This window comes from Eurosta solidaginis, chromosome 2, assembly GCF_040869045.1.
Source record: "Eurosta solidaginis isolate ZX-2024a chromosome 2, ASM4086904v1, whole genome shotgun sequence".
Taxonomy (NCBI): Eukaryota; Metazoa; Arthropoda; class Insecta; order Diptera; family Tephritidae; genus Eurosta; species Eurosta solidaginis.
In genome coordinates, this window is record NC_090320.1 from 288,027,825 (window position 1) to 288,045,656 (window position 17,832).

At 37.1% G+C, this 17,832-nt stretch overlaps 1 protein-coding gene across 2 annotated transcripts in view; it reads left to right on the top strand.

Moving 5' to 3' along the window:
* The first annotated feature begins 11,397 nt into the window (after window positions 1-11,397).
* The window catches only part of Socs36E (Suppressor of cytokine signaling at 36E), a 54,764-nt gene continuing 48,329 nt past the window's right edge, over window positions 11,398-17,832 (top strand). The window contains exon 1 of one of the 2 annotated variants that reach the window (XM_067768378.1): window positions 11,398-11,616. The gene's annotated coding sequence lies outside the window, so the exon portion shown is untranslated. The other variant, XM_067768379.1, reaches the window with a different exon arrangement.

Genomic DNA, 17,832 nt, shown 5'->3' on the forward strand with positions numbered 1-17,832 from the left:
ACGCCCAGTTTTTATACACAGTCGACCGTCTGTCCTTCCGCTCGGCCGCTAACACGATAACTTGAGCAAAAATCGATATATCTTTATTAAACTCAGTTCACGTACTTATCTGAACTCACTTTGTATTGGTATAAAAAATGGCCGAAATCGGACTATGATCACGCCCACTTTTTCGATATCGAAAATTACGAAAAACGAAAAAAATTCCATAATGCTATACCAAATACGAAAAAAGAGATGAAACATGGTATTTGGATTAGTTTATTGACGCAAAATATAACTTTAGAAAAAAACTTTGTAAGATGGGTGTGACACCTACCATATTAAGTAGAATGAAATGAAGAAGTTCTGCAGGGCGAATACTGTTCGTGGTATTATATATATAAATAAATTAGCGGTATCCAACAGATGATGTTCTGGGTCACCCTGGTCCACATTTTGTTCGATATCTGGAAAACGCCTTCACATATACAACTACCACCACTCCGTTTTAAAAGCCTCATTAATACCCATATACGTACAAACACATTCTAGAGTCACCCCTGGTCCACCTTTATGGCGATATCTCGAAAAGGGGTCCACCTATAGAACTAAGCCCCACGCACTTTTAAAATACCCATTAACACCTTTCGTTTGATACCCATATTGTACAAACGCATTCTAGAGTCACCCCTGGTCCACCTTTATGGCGATATCTCGAAAAGGCGATCACCTATACAACTACCACCACTCCTTTTTAAAACCTTCATTAATACCTTTAATTTTATACACATATCGTACAAACACATTCTAGAGTCACCCCTGATCCACCTTTATGGCGATATCTCGAAAAGGCGTCCACCTATAGAACTAAGGCCCACTCCCTTTTAAAATACTCATTAACACGTTTCGTTTGATACCCATATTGTACAAACGCATTCTAGAGTCCCCCCTGGTCTAAGGCCCACTCCCTTTTAAAATACACATTAACACGTTTCGTTTGATACCCATATTGTACAAACGCATTCTAGAGTCCCCCTGGTCCACCTTTTAAAACCCTCATTAATACCTTCAATTTGATACCCATATCGTACAAACACATTCTAGAGTCACCCCTGGTCCACCTTTATGGCGATATGTCGAAAAGGCGTCCACCTATAGAACTAAGGCCCACTCCCTTTTAAAATACTCATTAACACGTTTCGTTTGATACCCATATTGTACAAACGCATTCTAGAGTCCCCCTGGTCCACCTTTTAAAACCCTCATTAATACCTTCAATTTGATACCCATATCGTACAAACACATTCTAGAGTCACCCCTGGTCCACCTTTATGGCGATATGTCGAAAAGGCGTCCACCTATAGAACTAAGGCCCACTCCCTTTTAAAATACTCATTAACACGTTTCGTTTGATACCCATATTGTACAAACGCATTCTAGAGTCCCCCCTGGTCCACCTTTATGGCGATATGTCGAAAAGGCGTCCACCTATAGAACTAAGCCCCACGCCCATTTGAAATACTCATTAACATCTTTCGTTTGATACCCATATTGTACAAACGCATTATAAAGTCAACCCCTGGTCCACCTTTTAAAACCCTCATTAATACCTTCAATTTGATACCCATATCGTACAAACACATTCTAGAGTCACCCCTGGTCCACCTTTATGGCGATATGTCGAAAAGGCGTCCACCTAGAGAACTAAGGCCCACTCCCTTTTAAAATACTCATTAACACGTTTCGTTTGATACCCATATTGTACAAACGCATTCTAGAGTCCCCCTGGTCCACCTTTTAAAACCCTCATTAATACCTTCAATTTGATACCCATATCGTACAAACACATTCTAGAGTCACCCCTGGTCCACCTTTATGGCGATATGTCGAAAAGGCGTCCACCTATAGAACTAAGGCCCACTCCCTTTTAAAATACTCATTAACACGTTTGAATGATTCTTGTCCGACAACTCGTTGAACTCAGAACGGTTGGATGGCGATAAAGAGATTAGAAAAGAAGACTGCCGTTCGCTCCCCATACCAATTGGACATAGAGCAACGAATTGCAGCGAAAACATTTGTTCTGTGTGAATAGCGTATTTAGGCAATCTACAAATATTTAGTCGGCTACATATAAGTAAATAATCATAGTTGACTTACTTATTAGCACTCCTGCTTTTTTGGCTCGCCAAATCCATTTTCTTACGTGGCTCTACAATTGGACTCTCCGGGTAGTAATCAGAGGAATCATTAATTTTTTCCTTCTCTTCTGAACGTTTGAGTGATTTAGGTTGGATCGGTCGTGGTTTGACGGGCATCGATATAGATCGACGCATATGGATATTATCTTCTTGTTCCATATTATTAGTATATCAATTCCCGTTTGCGAATTTTGTCTTTTGTACAATACAATATGAGAAGTTTAATTAAACACCCACTCAAATCAGAATGATGAAGCTTCAATTGAAAGCAATTAGTATTTAAATTAAATCAGCTATTACTAAAGCGCTTACTCAGCGCTTATCTTGTTGATACTCTCAAGTGATATGTTTTACCGCTTGGCGATGTTAATCTGGGAAATCGCAAATGCAAACTAATGCCAGAAAAGATAAATTTCGTCTTCATGAAATTTGTATTTTAAACTTAGATGATAAGCATAATCAGTGTGGAAGAGTAAATAGTATGAGCATCATCTACAGAAGAATTTGACTTATTGTTGATACAGCGTTTTATGTGTGACATATGAAAATGCTGCCGTCTTGTTTGCGACTTGGCTAATGTTGACTTACAAAGTGAAATTTGAATTTAAAAAAGTTCTCGTATTTTCTTACAGCGGCAGATAAACCCTACAGACGAATTTTGGTGTGGTTAAACTACACCTTTTCCAGTTTAAGTTCAGATAATTACAATTCAAGTTCAGAATTTCCAATTTAAATTCAGAAATTTACAATTCAAGTTCAGAAAATTACATTTCAAGTTCAGAAAGTTACAGTTCGAATTCAGAGATTTATAAGGAGGGTGTTAATTTTCAAAAGTTATTTTAGTTAATTAATTTTATATTTATATGTTACTTGCGGAAGTGTTGATGATTCTTTGACCATGTTGCCAAAGTGGTGGCTTGGGTATAGTGTACCCCAAGTTTTCTTCAAGGTGTGTACATCCCGAACCTTGAAATCAAATGGATGATAATTCTTTCCAACAAGTGCATGATGACGCTACGGCCAAGAAAGTACTTCAGTTGAAACAGCAGCTTGGAAGCAGAAGAGTTGCGAAGGTGGAGGAAGACTTGATCTCTCATGGTGCTCCCAATCGCCGTCAGTTACCGCGAAACAGGGAAAGCTGGCATGATTTGTTACGAAACTGCCAAAATCGCAATTAAGTGCCAATTCATGATGATTATGGCGGATAAGTTGAGATATTTTGACATATATGCAGGGCGTACCTATACGTTACTTCCGGGAGTGTGGACGCTCCGTTGACTGTCATATCTTCGTCATCACTGCTGTCATACTCAGTGCAGATCAATGGTTGTGACGCTAAGAATATAGCTGGATGGCATTGCAATTGTTTCTTATGAGCGAGAGTTTTTTCTTCGCTATCTCGCAAAATTGATTTAAACGAGTTAAGATGAAAAAAAAATACCCGACAAATTTTCTGAACTTGAATTGTAATTTTCTGAACTTGAATTGCAATTTTCTGAATTTAAATTGTAATTTTCTGAACTTGAATTGGAAATTTCTGAACTTGAATTGGAAATTTCTGAATTTAAATTGGGATTTGTGAACTTGAATTGTAATTTTCTGAATTTGAATTGTAAATTTCTGAATTTAAATTGGAATTTCTGAACTTGAATTTTCTTAAATTGAATTGAAAATTCTGAACTTGAGTTGTAAATTTCTGAATTTAAATTGGAAATTCTGAACTTGAATTGTAATTTTCTGAACTTGAATTGTAATTTTCTGACCTTAAATTGGAAAAGGTGTAGTTTTGGTAACGTTTTACAAGACGGTGCATCACCTAATTTTTATCAAAATTTATCAAAGGTGGTATCGTGGTATCAGAAGACGCGTCTCGACCTCCGTTTTTAGAATCCGAAAGCGAAAATTTAAATTTTTATTTCTGTCAAAAGATATAAGCATAAAATCTGTTCAAATTTTCATGTGGCTGTTGTTTTTGCCAGATTTGTTGTACACACACCCACACTAATGCAAAACGGTGTTCTGCGCGCATTTAGTTTTGATCCCCAAACCGGTGTCGGACCCACACAGGGTAATTTTTTATAAGGCCGAAAGTCGCCAACGCAGAAAAGTGTTCTATGCAAAAAAACTATGGATCGGGCCGCATATTTCGGACCCCCTCAGGGTCATTTTAAGGTTTTTTGTAAATAAATTTCGACAGAAATAAATTTTCGTTTTCCGCTTTCGGATTCTTAAAACGTACGTCTGGACGCATCTTTTAATACCACCTTTGATAATTTTTGATAATAATTTTGTAAAACGTTACCCTAGTTGAGCAGAGCTCACAGAGTATATTAACTTTGATTGGATAACGGTTGGTTGTACAGGTATAAAGGAATCGAGATAGATATAGACTTCCATATATCAAAATCATCAGTATCGAAAAAAATTCGATTGAGCCATGTCCGTCCGTCCGTTAACACGATAACTTGAGTAAATTTTGAGGTATCTTGATGAAATTTGGTATGTCGGTTCCTGAGCACTCATCTCAGATCGCTATTTAAAATGAACAATATCCGACTATAACCACGCGGTGGGTTGGTAGGTGAGTTGAACTTATGACGCAGAATAGAAAATCAGTAAAATTTGGACAACGGGCGTGGCACCGCCCACTTTTGAAAGAAGGTAATTTAAAAGTTTTTCAAGCTGTAATTTGGAAGTCGTTGAAGATATCATGATGATCATTTAATTTGTCTAGGATACTTTTAATGCCATAAGTCGAACAAAAATTTACCAATCCTTGTGAAATTTGGTAGGGGCTTAGATTCTGGGACAATAACTTATTTCTGTGAAAAAGGGCGAAATCGGTTGAACCCACGCCCAGTTTTTATACACAGTCGACCGTCTGTCCTTCCGCTCGGCCGCTAACACGATAACTTGAGCAAAAATCGATATATCTTTATTAAACTCAGTTCACGTACTTATCTGAACTCACTTTGTATTGGTATAAAAAATGGCCGAAATCGGACTATGATCACGCCCACTTTTTCGATATCGAAAATTACGAAAAACGAAAAAAATTCCATAATGCTATACCAAATACGAAAAAAGAGATGAAACATGGTATTTGGATTAGTTTATTGACGCAAAATATAACTTTAGAAAAAAACTTTGTAAGATGGGTGTGACACCTACCATATTAAGTAGAATGAAATGAAGAAGTTCTGCAGGGCGAATACTGTTCGTGGTATTATATATATAAATAAATTAGCGGTATCCAACAGATGATGTTCTGGGTCACCCTGGTCCACATTTTGTTCGATATCTGGAAAACGCCTTCACATATACAACTACCACCACTCCGTTTTAAAAGCCTCATTAATACCCATATACGTACAAACACATTCTAGAGTCACCCCTGGTCCACCTTTATGGCGATATCTCGAAAAGGGGTCCACCTATAGAACTAAGCCCCACGCACTTTTAAAATACTCATTAACACCTTTCGTTTGATACCCATATTGTACAAACGCATTCTAGAGTCACCCCTGGTCCACCTTTATGGCGATATCTCGAAAAGGCGATCACCTATACAACTACCACCACTCCTTTTTAAAACCTTCATTAATACCTTTAATTTTATACACATATCGTACAAACACATTCTAGAGTCACCCCTGATCCACCTTTATGGCGATATCTCGAAAAGGCGTCCACCTATAGAACTAAGGCCCACTCCCTTTTAAAATACTCATTAACACGTTTCGTTTGATACCCATATTGTACAAACGCATTCTAGAGTCCCCCTGGTCCACCTTTTAAAACCCTCATTAATACCTTCAATTTGATACCCATATCGTACAAACACATTCTAGAGTCACCCCTGGTCCACCTTTATGGCGATATGTCGAAAAGGCGTCCACCTATAGAACTAAGGCCCACTCCCTTTTAAAATACTCATTAACACGTTTCGTTTGATACCCATATTGTACAAACGCATTCTAGAGTCCCCCTGGTCCACCTTTTAAAACCCTCATTAATACCTTCAATTTGATACCCATATCGTACAAACACATTCTAGAGTCACCCCTGGTCCACCTTTATGGCGATATGTCGAAAAGGCGTCCACCTATAGAACTAAGGCCCACTCCCTTTTAAAATACTCATTAACACGTTTCGTTTGATACCCATATTGTACAAACGCATTCTAGAGTCCCCCCTGGTCCACCTTTATGGCGATATGTCGAAAAGGCGTCCACCTATAGAACTAAGCCCCACGCCCATTTGAAATACTCATTAACATCTTTCGTTTGATACCCATATTGTACAAACGCATTATAAAGTCAACCCCTGGTCCACCTTTTAAAACCCTCATTAATACCTTCAATTTGATACCCATATCGTACAAACACATTCTAGAGTCACCCCTGGTCCACCTTTATGGCGATATGTCGAAAAGGCGTCCACCTAGAGAACTAAGGCCCACTCCCTTTTAAAATACTCATTAACACGTTTCGTTTGATACCCATATTGTACAAACGCATTCTAGAGTCCCCCTGGTCCACCTTTATGCTAATATCTCGAAAAGGCGACCACATATACAACTACCACCACTCCCTTTTAAAATCCTCATTAATACCTTTAATTTGATACCCATATCGTACAAACACATTCCAGAGTCACCCCTGGTCCACCTTTATGGCGATATCTCGAAAAGGCGTCCACCTATAGAACTATGCCCCACGCCCTTTTAAAATACTCATTAACACCTTTCGTTTGATAGCCATATTATACAAACGCATTCTAGAGTCACCCCTGGTCCACCTTTATGCCGATATCTCGAAAAGGCGACCACCTATACAACTACCACCACTGCATATTAAAACCCTCATTAATACCTTTAATTTGATACCAATATCGTACAAACACATTCTAGAGTCACCCCTGGTCCACCTTTATGGCGATATCTGGAAAAGGTGTCCACCTGTAGGACTAAACCCCACGCCCTTTTGAAATACTCATTAACACCTTTCATTTAATACCCAATCGTACAAAAAAATTCTAGAATCAACCCTGACCCACCTTTATGGCGATATCCCTTAATGGCGTCCACCTATAGAACTATGGCCCACTCCCTCTTAAAATACTCTTTAATACCTTTCATTTGATACACATGTCATACAAACACATTCCAGGCTTACCCTCGGTTCATTTTCTTACATGGTTATTTTCCGTTATGTTGCCACCATAGCTCTCAACTGAGTATGTAATGTTCGGTTACACACCCGAACTTAACCTTCCTTACTTGTTTTTAGGATAAAGTTGATTTAAAACTTCAAATAATGCAAGCATAGTACTTCAACTTCCGGCGCAGTACAATTTTGACGCTAAGGCCGTGGCACATGGCATTTCTTCATATTGATGCGTTTAACACAACAAAAATACTAGCTAATGGTGATTTCTTTTCTACACGAAAATGTCGCCACTTCCATGGGCAAACATTTTTAAGATTCTCACTTCGCCCTGTGAAATTGTAGCCTCGTAAAATCTTCAGTTCCTAATGTCGCAAAATGCCTTCGCGTAAATTTCGATCTTCGCTTTCATTGTGGTCACCTTCACGTAATTACAGGGATTCTATTTTTGACGAGGCGAAGTTCGCCGAGTTTATTTCGCGGCGGCAGGTCATTGCGTCGCGCATGGCAAGCAGCCAGCTACATGAACTGAACAAACAAAATTTGCTGCGTAGAATCACGAGCAAGCCAACAAAATACCAATTAAACAAATATTTCTCCGTAAATTCAATTTACTCACTTAAAATCAAAATTGCATATTCAAAAGAAAAACAAAAGTTTGACACCGCCCCCGTATTAAATGATTACCGTTTCTGGCTTTAAAGATCGGTATTCAGTTCTAAAGAAAACCAAAAATTCATACGAAATGGCACTCAAGAAATGCTTAGAAAAAATTTCGTTTGTCAAATTTTATTATGCAGTACGCAGTTCTTAAGAAACCTCTACAAGAATTTTTTAAGATTTCTTTCTGGTTTTGCGTCATCAAGGTCAAAATTTCTTGGCTGCTGCTATTTCCATGCAAAAGAGTTGAATCAAAATATTTCTTAAGCGTTTACTTAAAAGCTGCGTAGGGCCCTTAAGAGCCAATTAAACTTCCTTAACCCTAACGCCATAGTCGTAACCATATCCATAACCATCTCCAATGTGATAGATTAATGGTGCCTTAGCCTAAAAATCGTGAAAATTTCATAAAAATGAAGAAAACGCAAAAAATTACAAACATATTCCACAAAAAATAAGTCTCTTGGTCATAACGTGTCCAAAACAATGAATAAAATCTACAAAAAGTTATTAAATTCACCAACTCAAATATTTTTAGGCTATGGATATAGCGAGAAACCAAAAACCAATTGGTTGGCTATGGTATGGTTATGGCGTTAGCGTTAAGGTATGGCACCATTATTCGATTACATTGATTTCCATAAGGTAGGTTCGATCAGCTGCTTTATCTGGTAATGGTTTTATGGTTATAAGTCCCCATTAATTGGCCCTTTAAGAATCGCCATATAGGCAGACCCCGTGTTCCAATGAAACGTGATCCAGATACGGATAGAGATTTAACATGCAAAGGGTAGACTATACGTTAAGGGACATGGGGGAGGGAGTTAGGAGTGGTGGGAGAGGGTGTAGGTGACTCCCCTTTTATAAAAACATAACCCCCACCCACAGGAGGCTTATAGTTTGATCCCAATTTAATATCAAAGTTACCAAAAAAAAAAAACAAGAAAACGCAGTGAATTGAGCAAATATGGTGCTACCAGGCTTCAAAATATGTATAAATTAAAAACGACTGAATCTATTTTAATGGCATCATTTTTTATTCCAGATTTTCTATTTTTTTTTATGAAGTAAACGTAATTTATTTTAAAAAATCGCGATTTTTAATTACAAACTTTCTATTTTTTTATGAAATAAACGTAATATATTAAAAAATAAAATGAGTAGCTGGCGAAAATTTGGAATAAAAAATCGCGCGATTTTTTATTGCAAATTTTTAATTTTTTATAAAATATACGTAAATAATTAAAATAAAATAATTTAAAAAAATGTTTAAGTTAAACGGTTTTATTGAAAACAATACTTACATGAAGTAATAATAATACTAAAAGCTAGAAAATAATTAGATAGGTCCTAGGTACTAGTCATCACACACCTCATCAATCTAGAGCGTTGATCAGACAATTAAATAGAAGCGTTGGGCGCGTGAAATTTCTAAAAATTTGAGGCGTAGTATAACCTGAGTAAGGTTCAGTTGGTCTTATATATGACTATCAATAGAAATTTAGACGTCCAACGATTTTATTTAATTGTCTGATAAACACCCTAGATTGATTATCGCGCAATCTTTTATTATAAAATTTTCGCATGCGGCGTAAATGTACAACAAATAAAAATACCCCTTTTTCTAAATTCTTATCATAAAAATTTAATTATTGTAATTTCTTATCATAAAAAATTTAAATGTTTACTTAAAAATCGTGCGTTTCGTTAAATTAAATACATTAATTTCATATTACTTATTCAGAAAATTACAAAAACGAGATACATTGATAGTGTATGTTTGTTTGCATTTATGTCGACCTGCCACCACCTTGTAATGTTCTACCAAGATAAAAAGATATTGTTGCGGAGCTGGCAACACTATTCACCACCTTCAAATGTATTGTGAATGATGACTAAGTGTGATATCTTATCTGTCAACTGGCTGACAGGATGTTCAATATGGCTACTTTTTAGCGTTTTGACAGGGTGTTCAATATGGCGGCGCCTATCTTCAGCGGGTAATAGAAAGAGATACGGAATGAGACAGCGATAGGCAATTACAAATCAGGTGATCCAATCACTTTGGAATTTTGACGTCTATGCAGAAGATATCACACTTAGTTATCATTCACAATGTTCATATGTTTTCGTTTGTTTAATTGCAACAACGAAAAGCGATTATAGTACCGATCTGCTTTCGGGTTCGGAATCTTGACGAAAATACGTGTCTTTGGGTACCACTTTCGACAAGTTCGACGCGAATTTCAAGTGCAAAACTTAAGTTGTAATATTACCAAATTTCGGATCTCAAAAGCTTTTTTTCATAAACTAAGAATTTCCTAGAGTTCCGAATGATTATTTTGTAATTTTTAGGACCCCCTCTACCCCTCCAAAAAAAAAAAATAATTGGAAAATCTTGGCACCTTATTCAAAATATTCCCCTCCGTTTTCCTCGTTGGTACTATTTAAAAGATTTTTCATTCGTTGATACAATTTAAAGCAGCTGGTAGCGCCAAGCATGCATTAAATTAGATAAAATGGGTATATACTTGTGTTCGCGGAAAGTAAACAAATAAATTATTAAATTTTACAATAATACGTAATTTTAAACAGAAGAAAATAGTTGTTTGTGGTTTTATAAACATTAAAGAGTGTACTTATGTATAAAATTTTTGTGAAAGTTTTCGTATGTATGTCGATAAAAAGTGATAGTTATACCATGGTAACTTTAACAACTAATTACTAGTAAATTGTTAATAACAATTAAAAATTACTCACTGATTCTCGTTGGGGAACTCCCTGAGAACCTATGTGCAAAATTTCAAAGGTCAAACCCATGGTTCAATTATGTACAGGTTGGCTCATCTCATCAGCTGATTTTATTTATGTCATTGCATGGTCGAAGGGATTGTCAAAAGGAGATGGCAAACTCAAAATGAAACCAACACATTGGCAACATTTTACTTACACATACAAAAACTGCTAAGTTTTATGTTTCCATTCCATACCATTCGCACCAACCCCAATACACAGATTTTGACAATTTGAACAGACATATTTTGTTGCTTTACAGATGAGCCAACCTGTATATAGTTGAACCATGGGTCAAACCCCTTTTGGTCCCTTAATATAGGCGTCCCCATGCAAATACAACAAAAATATGACCCATATGGATCAATTTGTTGTTGCATTTGCATATTAAATTTCTATCCGTATCTGGTTCACGATTCATTGGAACGTAACAAGAGTTTCAATTAGGTGCAGTGTGGATAGTCCTTAATGACCTTTTTCAACACTGTCTTGCAAAATATTTTATATCTGGCATCATCGTCTAATAAAATGCAACCCTGCAGCTAGTTTAACAAATCTGGTTGTCAGCACAAGCTTTTTTAGTGGCTGTGAATATGGCGTTTGGTTAAATACGAGGAGGGAAGTCTTGTGAAATAAATTTTTATAAAAAGAAAAGGATATCTAAACTATTAACAATTTACCAATTGCATAGATAACATAAAAGAAAAGTGCAAAATTTATTAATTAGAGAATGTGGCAAAGCAATTTGTGCAGATGCAGAATTAGCTAAATTTATATGTTGTACAAAAATAATATTACAGGGGCAAATGAAGGTAAATATTTAGCAAAAGTAATGTAAATATGGTTTTAGCATAAAGCAAATAAATAAGAGAAGTGCGATTTCTATTGGCGATATCCTCAAATCGGACCAGCAAATAAAGTGAAAATTATGGAAAAGTACAAGTTTTATTAAAAATTATGTACACTAAATATTGAATATCGTTTCAAGCGCAAAAAGTTCCATGAATTATGACCGAAAGACAAAAAAAAAACGGCCAGAAAGGCAAAATTATTGACGCATTGAGATACCAATTTCCGAGAAGCGTGTTTCTAATTTAGACCGAATTCTCAGAAGTGACAGACAAAACAAAAGTGGAAGAAACAGCCAGAGGGAAAAACCATTTATACATACATACATATGTACAATCGTTGTACTGGGGACGGCAATATAGCAAGATTGGTAAGAGCGACGACGAAATGTTTCACACACTTAGCGCATACACAAACAACACTACAATACGAAAAGTAAATAAAAAAGTGAGAATTATGGGAGCAAAACTAGTAGATCGGTGCACGGGCAAAGCACAAAGAGCAGAGCGCCACAACAAAGATTCGCAGAATTTAGTGCTGTGTGTGCGCTTGTACCAGGGGCAGGAAATGTCAAATTTAAGCAGACAGCATGACAATCTTATTTCATGTCCAAAAAAATTTAGAGGGATATAGAAAGACCCGTTTTGGATCCAGAAATCTTTTCCGTATTCGGACCGGGGTGCAACCGCTCTAGGTTTCGAAAGATGAACATTTAGTTTAGCATTTAGGAGGATTGCTCTACCAACTTATTACTTTTTAATTTTCACTTTCAACTTATTACTCCCCCCAGCGGGTTATGGGGTCAGAATATACCCGCGGTAGGTATGCCTGTCGTAAAGGCGACTAAAATACCAGATTCAAGGTGCTGTGTAGCGCAACCCTTTCAGGTTGCCAGCGCAATATATAGCTTCTCCAAACCCAATTGGCAACCTCACCTATCCGTGGCGAATTGTCTCACTAACAGACAAGGCTCTGGCGACCCCAAGCTCCTCATGGAACTTGGGGTGGGGAAGGAGGGATGGCCTGAAGGTTTAATGTGGCCATATAAATCGTTCCCGAGATGGTCGGGATAGCACCTTAATGGTGCTGTGTTACCGGAGCGTACCGGATCTGTATTCGACCATCACATCGATAACACTCCCCAAAGCCTTCGGGGAGTAACCTTATCGCTACAACAAGAACAACTTATTATGGTTTATTGTCAAAGTGTGGTGCACCAAAAAAAAGAAAACTTTTCCGTCTTTGTTTCGAAAAAAATGTTAAATCTAGTCGAATAATTCAGCAAGCCGAAAACAAGGTGAAAGCTAATGTCAAAGACAATTTAAATGGAGAACATCATGCCTACATAACCAGTAATAATCTACAACGGGTGGACTGCTAAAACATGTCCAAAAATGTCGGAAATGTTGTCAAAAGACGCGTCTTGACCACGGTATCTAAAATCCGAAAATAAAAATTTTGCTTCGATCGGAAGATGTTAAAAAAAAAAAAAATTACCACGGACCGCTTCGAAGCCGGGGTAGGATCAATTTTATTTTTGGGTAGAACACTGCATTGATGGCCGCGCCCCGCCGCACGTTTCCCAGATTCTTAAAATTCGTTAATTTTTAAATAACTTGTTTTAAGTTTGTAAAAACAAAGCCATTTAACCCTGAAAAAAGTCCGAGTTTAACTAGTTCTATCGGACTCTGGTAATAAAAATCCGAAAATAATTTTTATCTTGATCCAAATATATTAAAAGTCCAAAATTAATAGTTTTGCAAGGAATTATAAAAGGAATAGCAGTTTCGGCCCCTAGTTATAAGATCTTTGTGTAACGACTAGAATGTAAAACACTATCAAAAACCAGGACCTATGTCTACCCCCAGCGGGTTAGGGGGTTAGAATATACCCGCGGTAGGTATGCCTGTCGTCTAAAATACCAGATTGAAGGGGTTGTGTAGCGCAACATTTTCAGGTTGCCAGCACAATATATAGCTTCTCCAAACACAATTGTCAACCTCCCCTATCCGTGGCGAATCCTGTTTCATTAACAGCCGAGGCTCTGTCGACCCCGAACTCATGGATATAGAGGGTGGAGGGCGGTATGTCCTAGAAGGTCGCATGTGGTCATAACAAATCGTTCCCGAGATGGTCGGGCTTGGTACGGGAACGTACCAGATCTGCTTTCGGCAAAGGACCATCAACTCAATAACACTCCCGAAGTCCTTCGGGGAGTGTCCTGATCGCTACAAAAACAACAACAACAGGACCTATGTTACAAAAAAAAGTGCTCCGCCTACCACACCAAGGCTCCATGGTTCTACTCCCGGGCAAGCAACATCAAAGATTTTAAAAGGGGACTTTTTAGTGAAAACTCATCTGGCTTGCAGATGCCGTTCGGAGCCACCATAAAACATTTAGGTCCCGTCCCGCCAATTCGTAGAAAAAATTAAGAGGAACACGACGCAAATTGGAAGAGAAGCTTGGGCTATAATGTCATCGGAGGTTTTTGCGCCTTGCATTTTATTTGTTTTTATGTTATAAAATAACTACGTCCTTTTTGCAAATATTAGAAGCCTTCTCGTATCAATTCCACTTGCTCCTCTAGATCTGTCATCTCTATCATTCTTAAAGCCCCATTATTTCTAAGAATTGCTTACACTCCAATACACTGTTACGGTTCGGGGTGCGGCACTTTTGTGCATAACTTTTATAATTATAATAAAAACTGTCAAAGTAATGATTGGATTATTATACGCAAAAAATACTGCAAGAAGTACGAAATATAGTCAGGCAAACAACATATAAAAAACTTAATTGGCAAAGCCCAGGAAAGGTCATAGAAGAGCGTTACGGTCCCGACACTTTACTCAATAAAACCGTCTTATCATATCTAAATTTGAAATTGCATCTATTGATACTGCGATTAAAAGAAAAAACAAAATGTTACGGTCGCGAAATATCGTTGTTACGGTCGCGACATGGTTAGCTTTTTAGTGTTTTCTGGCGAAATCTCCACAACCGGTGGCTACATACTAGTAAAAAGCGTCATATCTTGATAGTCTAAGCAGCTCTTTTCGTGTGATATCAGTATTAGAGTAAAATATCTTAAGGCCACCCAGGTCCAAGCTTTGGTCAACATCTCTAAAACGATGGCTAACATAGAAAAATGACAAGTACCTCTGGATTCAGCGGGCGTGAAATAGTTGTATCCGACTCGGTTCTCGCTTGTTTAAAAAAATTCCGGTTTAAAAATAGTGCTTTAGTTATCAAGGAAAATTTACCAAATGTTACGGTCGCGACAAGTATAAAAAGTTAGAAAAAAAATTAAACGGTCTAACATTTCTTATTGAAATTTTAGTAAAGTGCCCATGAGAGGATACCTTAAAACATATCCTCACCGAATTTCATGGTTTTTATCATGGTATAATTATTACCAGGTAAAACCATTTACTCTTCTTGGCGGCCATGATGGTTTTTTAATTTTTAAAAAAATTTTTAAATCACTCTCTTAACTTTGTGGAAATGCCAAACCAAAGAAAACACACAAAAAATTGTTGGTATGACATTTTTCACTTTTTTTAATGCCAAAAAAATAAAATGCTTATGAAATAAGTGAAAAAAATATTTCGAAAAGTTTTGAAATCCGTTTTTTATGTATGTATATGGCAAAAAAATTAGTCCTATTTTTGCAAAGGGACAAAATAAAACACCTTACTTCTTAACCTCTTCTAATTAAGAAGCGAATGTTGGGGACCACTCCAATTGATTTTTCATTCATCCTTCTTCACTTGGTTTATTCGTCTTAACCCTTAAATATGCTCATAAGAGATCAGCAGTGTCAAATGTTCCTCGCGGTTAGAAGATAAATTCGTTAATTGGCGCTTAACCGTTTAGGAGATGCTGGTCGTTGCGTAACAAGTCACTCCAGCTAACCCTGTTTCGCGATAACTGACGCCAACAGGGGGCACCAAGAGAGATCAAAGTCTTCCCCCACCTGCTTCTCCGAACTCAGTGGAGATCTTCCCATAACTTGTCCACGCCAGCAAAAGCGCTGTAGCTCTTCGCAGCTTAGCTAAACAGCATCGTTCATTTGGAATATGATAGTTCGTGGAGGCTGAATTTACCGGCGTCTGCCGCCGTGGTCTAGAGGTAGTATGTTGGCCTATCTATCAAAAATGTTTAAGAAAATTTGCATAAATGTTATCGATTGTCCCTCGGCATTACCTTGGCACCGTTGAGATTTTTTTCCCACCAAAAAAAAGTTATCCCACCAATAAAAAATTCGGTTTAGAATAAAATATCATAATATTAATGTTAGCACGCAAAAATATATGGTAATTCTATACGACAGCATGACACTGGTAATACGCGATCAAAAATACCGAGAGAGGTGTAAAAAGACTCGTATCGACCTCGACAACAATAACCCGAAGGCGGAAAATAAAAATTTTAGATCGTTCAAAAGGTATTAACCAAAAACCGAAAAATTACCCCGGAGTGCTCCGATACCGAGTATTATTTTTGCGCAGAACACCTTTCTGCATTGGCGGCCTTTGACCGCGCTTATAAAAAATTACCTTGGGTGGGTCCAACACCGGTTTGGAGACAAAAATTAATTCCGCGCAAAACACTTATGTTCACAATTTTTTTTGTGGGTACCACAAAATCATCAAAATTACAACCACATGAAAACTTTCAAAATTTCTTTTGCAAATATCTCTTCACAGACTCAAAATTTTTTACCTCCGCTTTCGGATTCGCGATCCTGGATCCAAAACGCGTCTTGATATTTTTGGACGTGTATTAAGAGTGTCTGCTGTCGTAAAGAATTACCAAATATATTACAGTTTGTTATATTTCTGTTATGAAAACAAAACCAAAATAAAAAAATTAAAATGTGAGAACAGTGAGAATTTAAAATTTTTTTAAACGTCACTTAAAAGGCATTTTTATAAAAAAAAAAATTTTTTTAGTTACGGTCGCTGTTATAGAGTTGCAGTGTTATATTTTACGTACATTTTTGGAAGATTATTTTTTTTTTGCTCACATCCCGAGATATTTCCTACAAAATAGTTTTCAGGTAGACATCATGAGATAAAGCTGCTAGGTCTAGCTCAATATCGATGTAAATATATTTGAGTTGTGACTTTTTGCCTTGGTGTGCAATATTTTTGAGAACAAGAGTTGGAAACCAATATAGGCACCAAAGGAAACTGGGCGTAACACCATCCTGTTCATAGTTTTTGGTTTAGAAATGCCTGCAACTTATAATTCGGAATGTTGCAGAGGGTTTCCTTGTACATTTTTTTCAAGTCTGCGCTAAATATGACATTTTGCCCATTTTTATAACTTTAAATCAACACTTTCACGCAGGTGTGTATCGCTGTATGGGAAAATATAAAAATTTAAACTCTTCTTTGGCAATACTGGTTGAGTAAAAAATTTAAATATGAATGAAGACGCAAGAGCTTACAAAGGAGCTGAAAACACGTTTGATCTCAATGTTGTTGTTGTTGTGATTTTGCTATTGCATTGCATCAGTATTAGCGTATGGCAGAAGAAGAATAAATTGTAAAAAATAATGTAACCATGTAACCATTTTAGTTCGTTTTATTGCAATTCGCGGGAAATTTTTAATTGTTCCCGTGAATTTACAATTGAGTCGAGTGAAAAGATTTTGTGAATGCCAAATTGAAAAATGAAATATTCAATCATATACTACACGTATATATACACATTACTGTCCCGAATTGAAGAGGCGGTGTATCGAACTCTAAGAGAAAATCAGTTTGGCTTTAGACAAAACCGATCCTGTGTTGATCTAATAAATACCGTCCGAATCATTGTTGAACAATGCTGTGAATACAGAACATCAGCTTATTTACTTTTTATCGACTTTAAAAAGGCTTTTGATAGTCTCGACAGGAAATATATTTGGGAAATACTACGAAAACGAGGGATGCCCAATAAAATAATCAACATTATAAAGGCAATGTATGCCGAATTTAAGTGCCGGGTCAGTCACGATGGGCGCCTCTCAGAACCCTTCGAAATTAAAAGCGGGGTGCGACAGGGATGCATACTCTCCCCGCTCTTGTTTATCTTGGCATTAGACGAGATTATGAGGAACGCAGAAAATGGTGGACACGGTGTACAGTGGACGCCTTTCACTCAGCTAGGGGATTTAGAATATG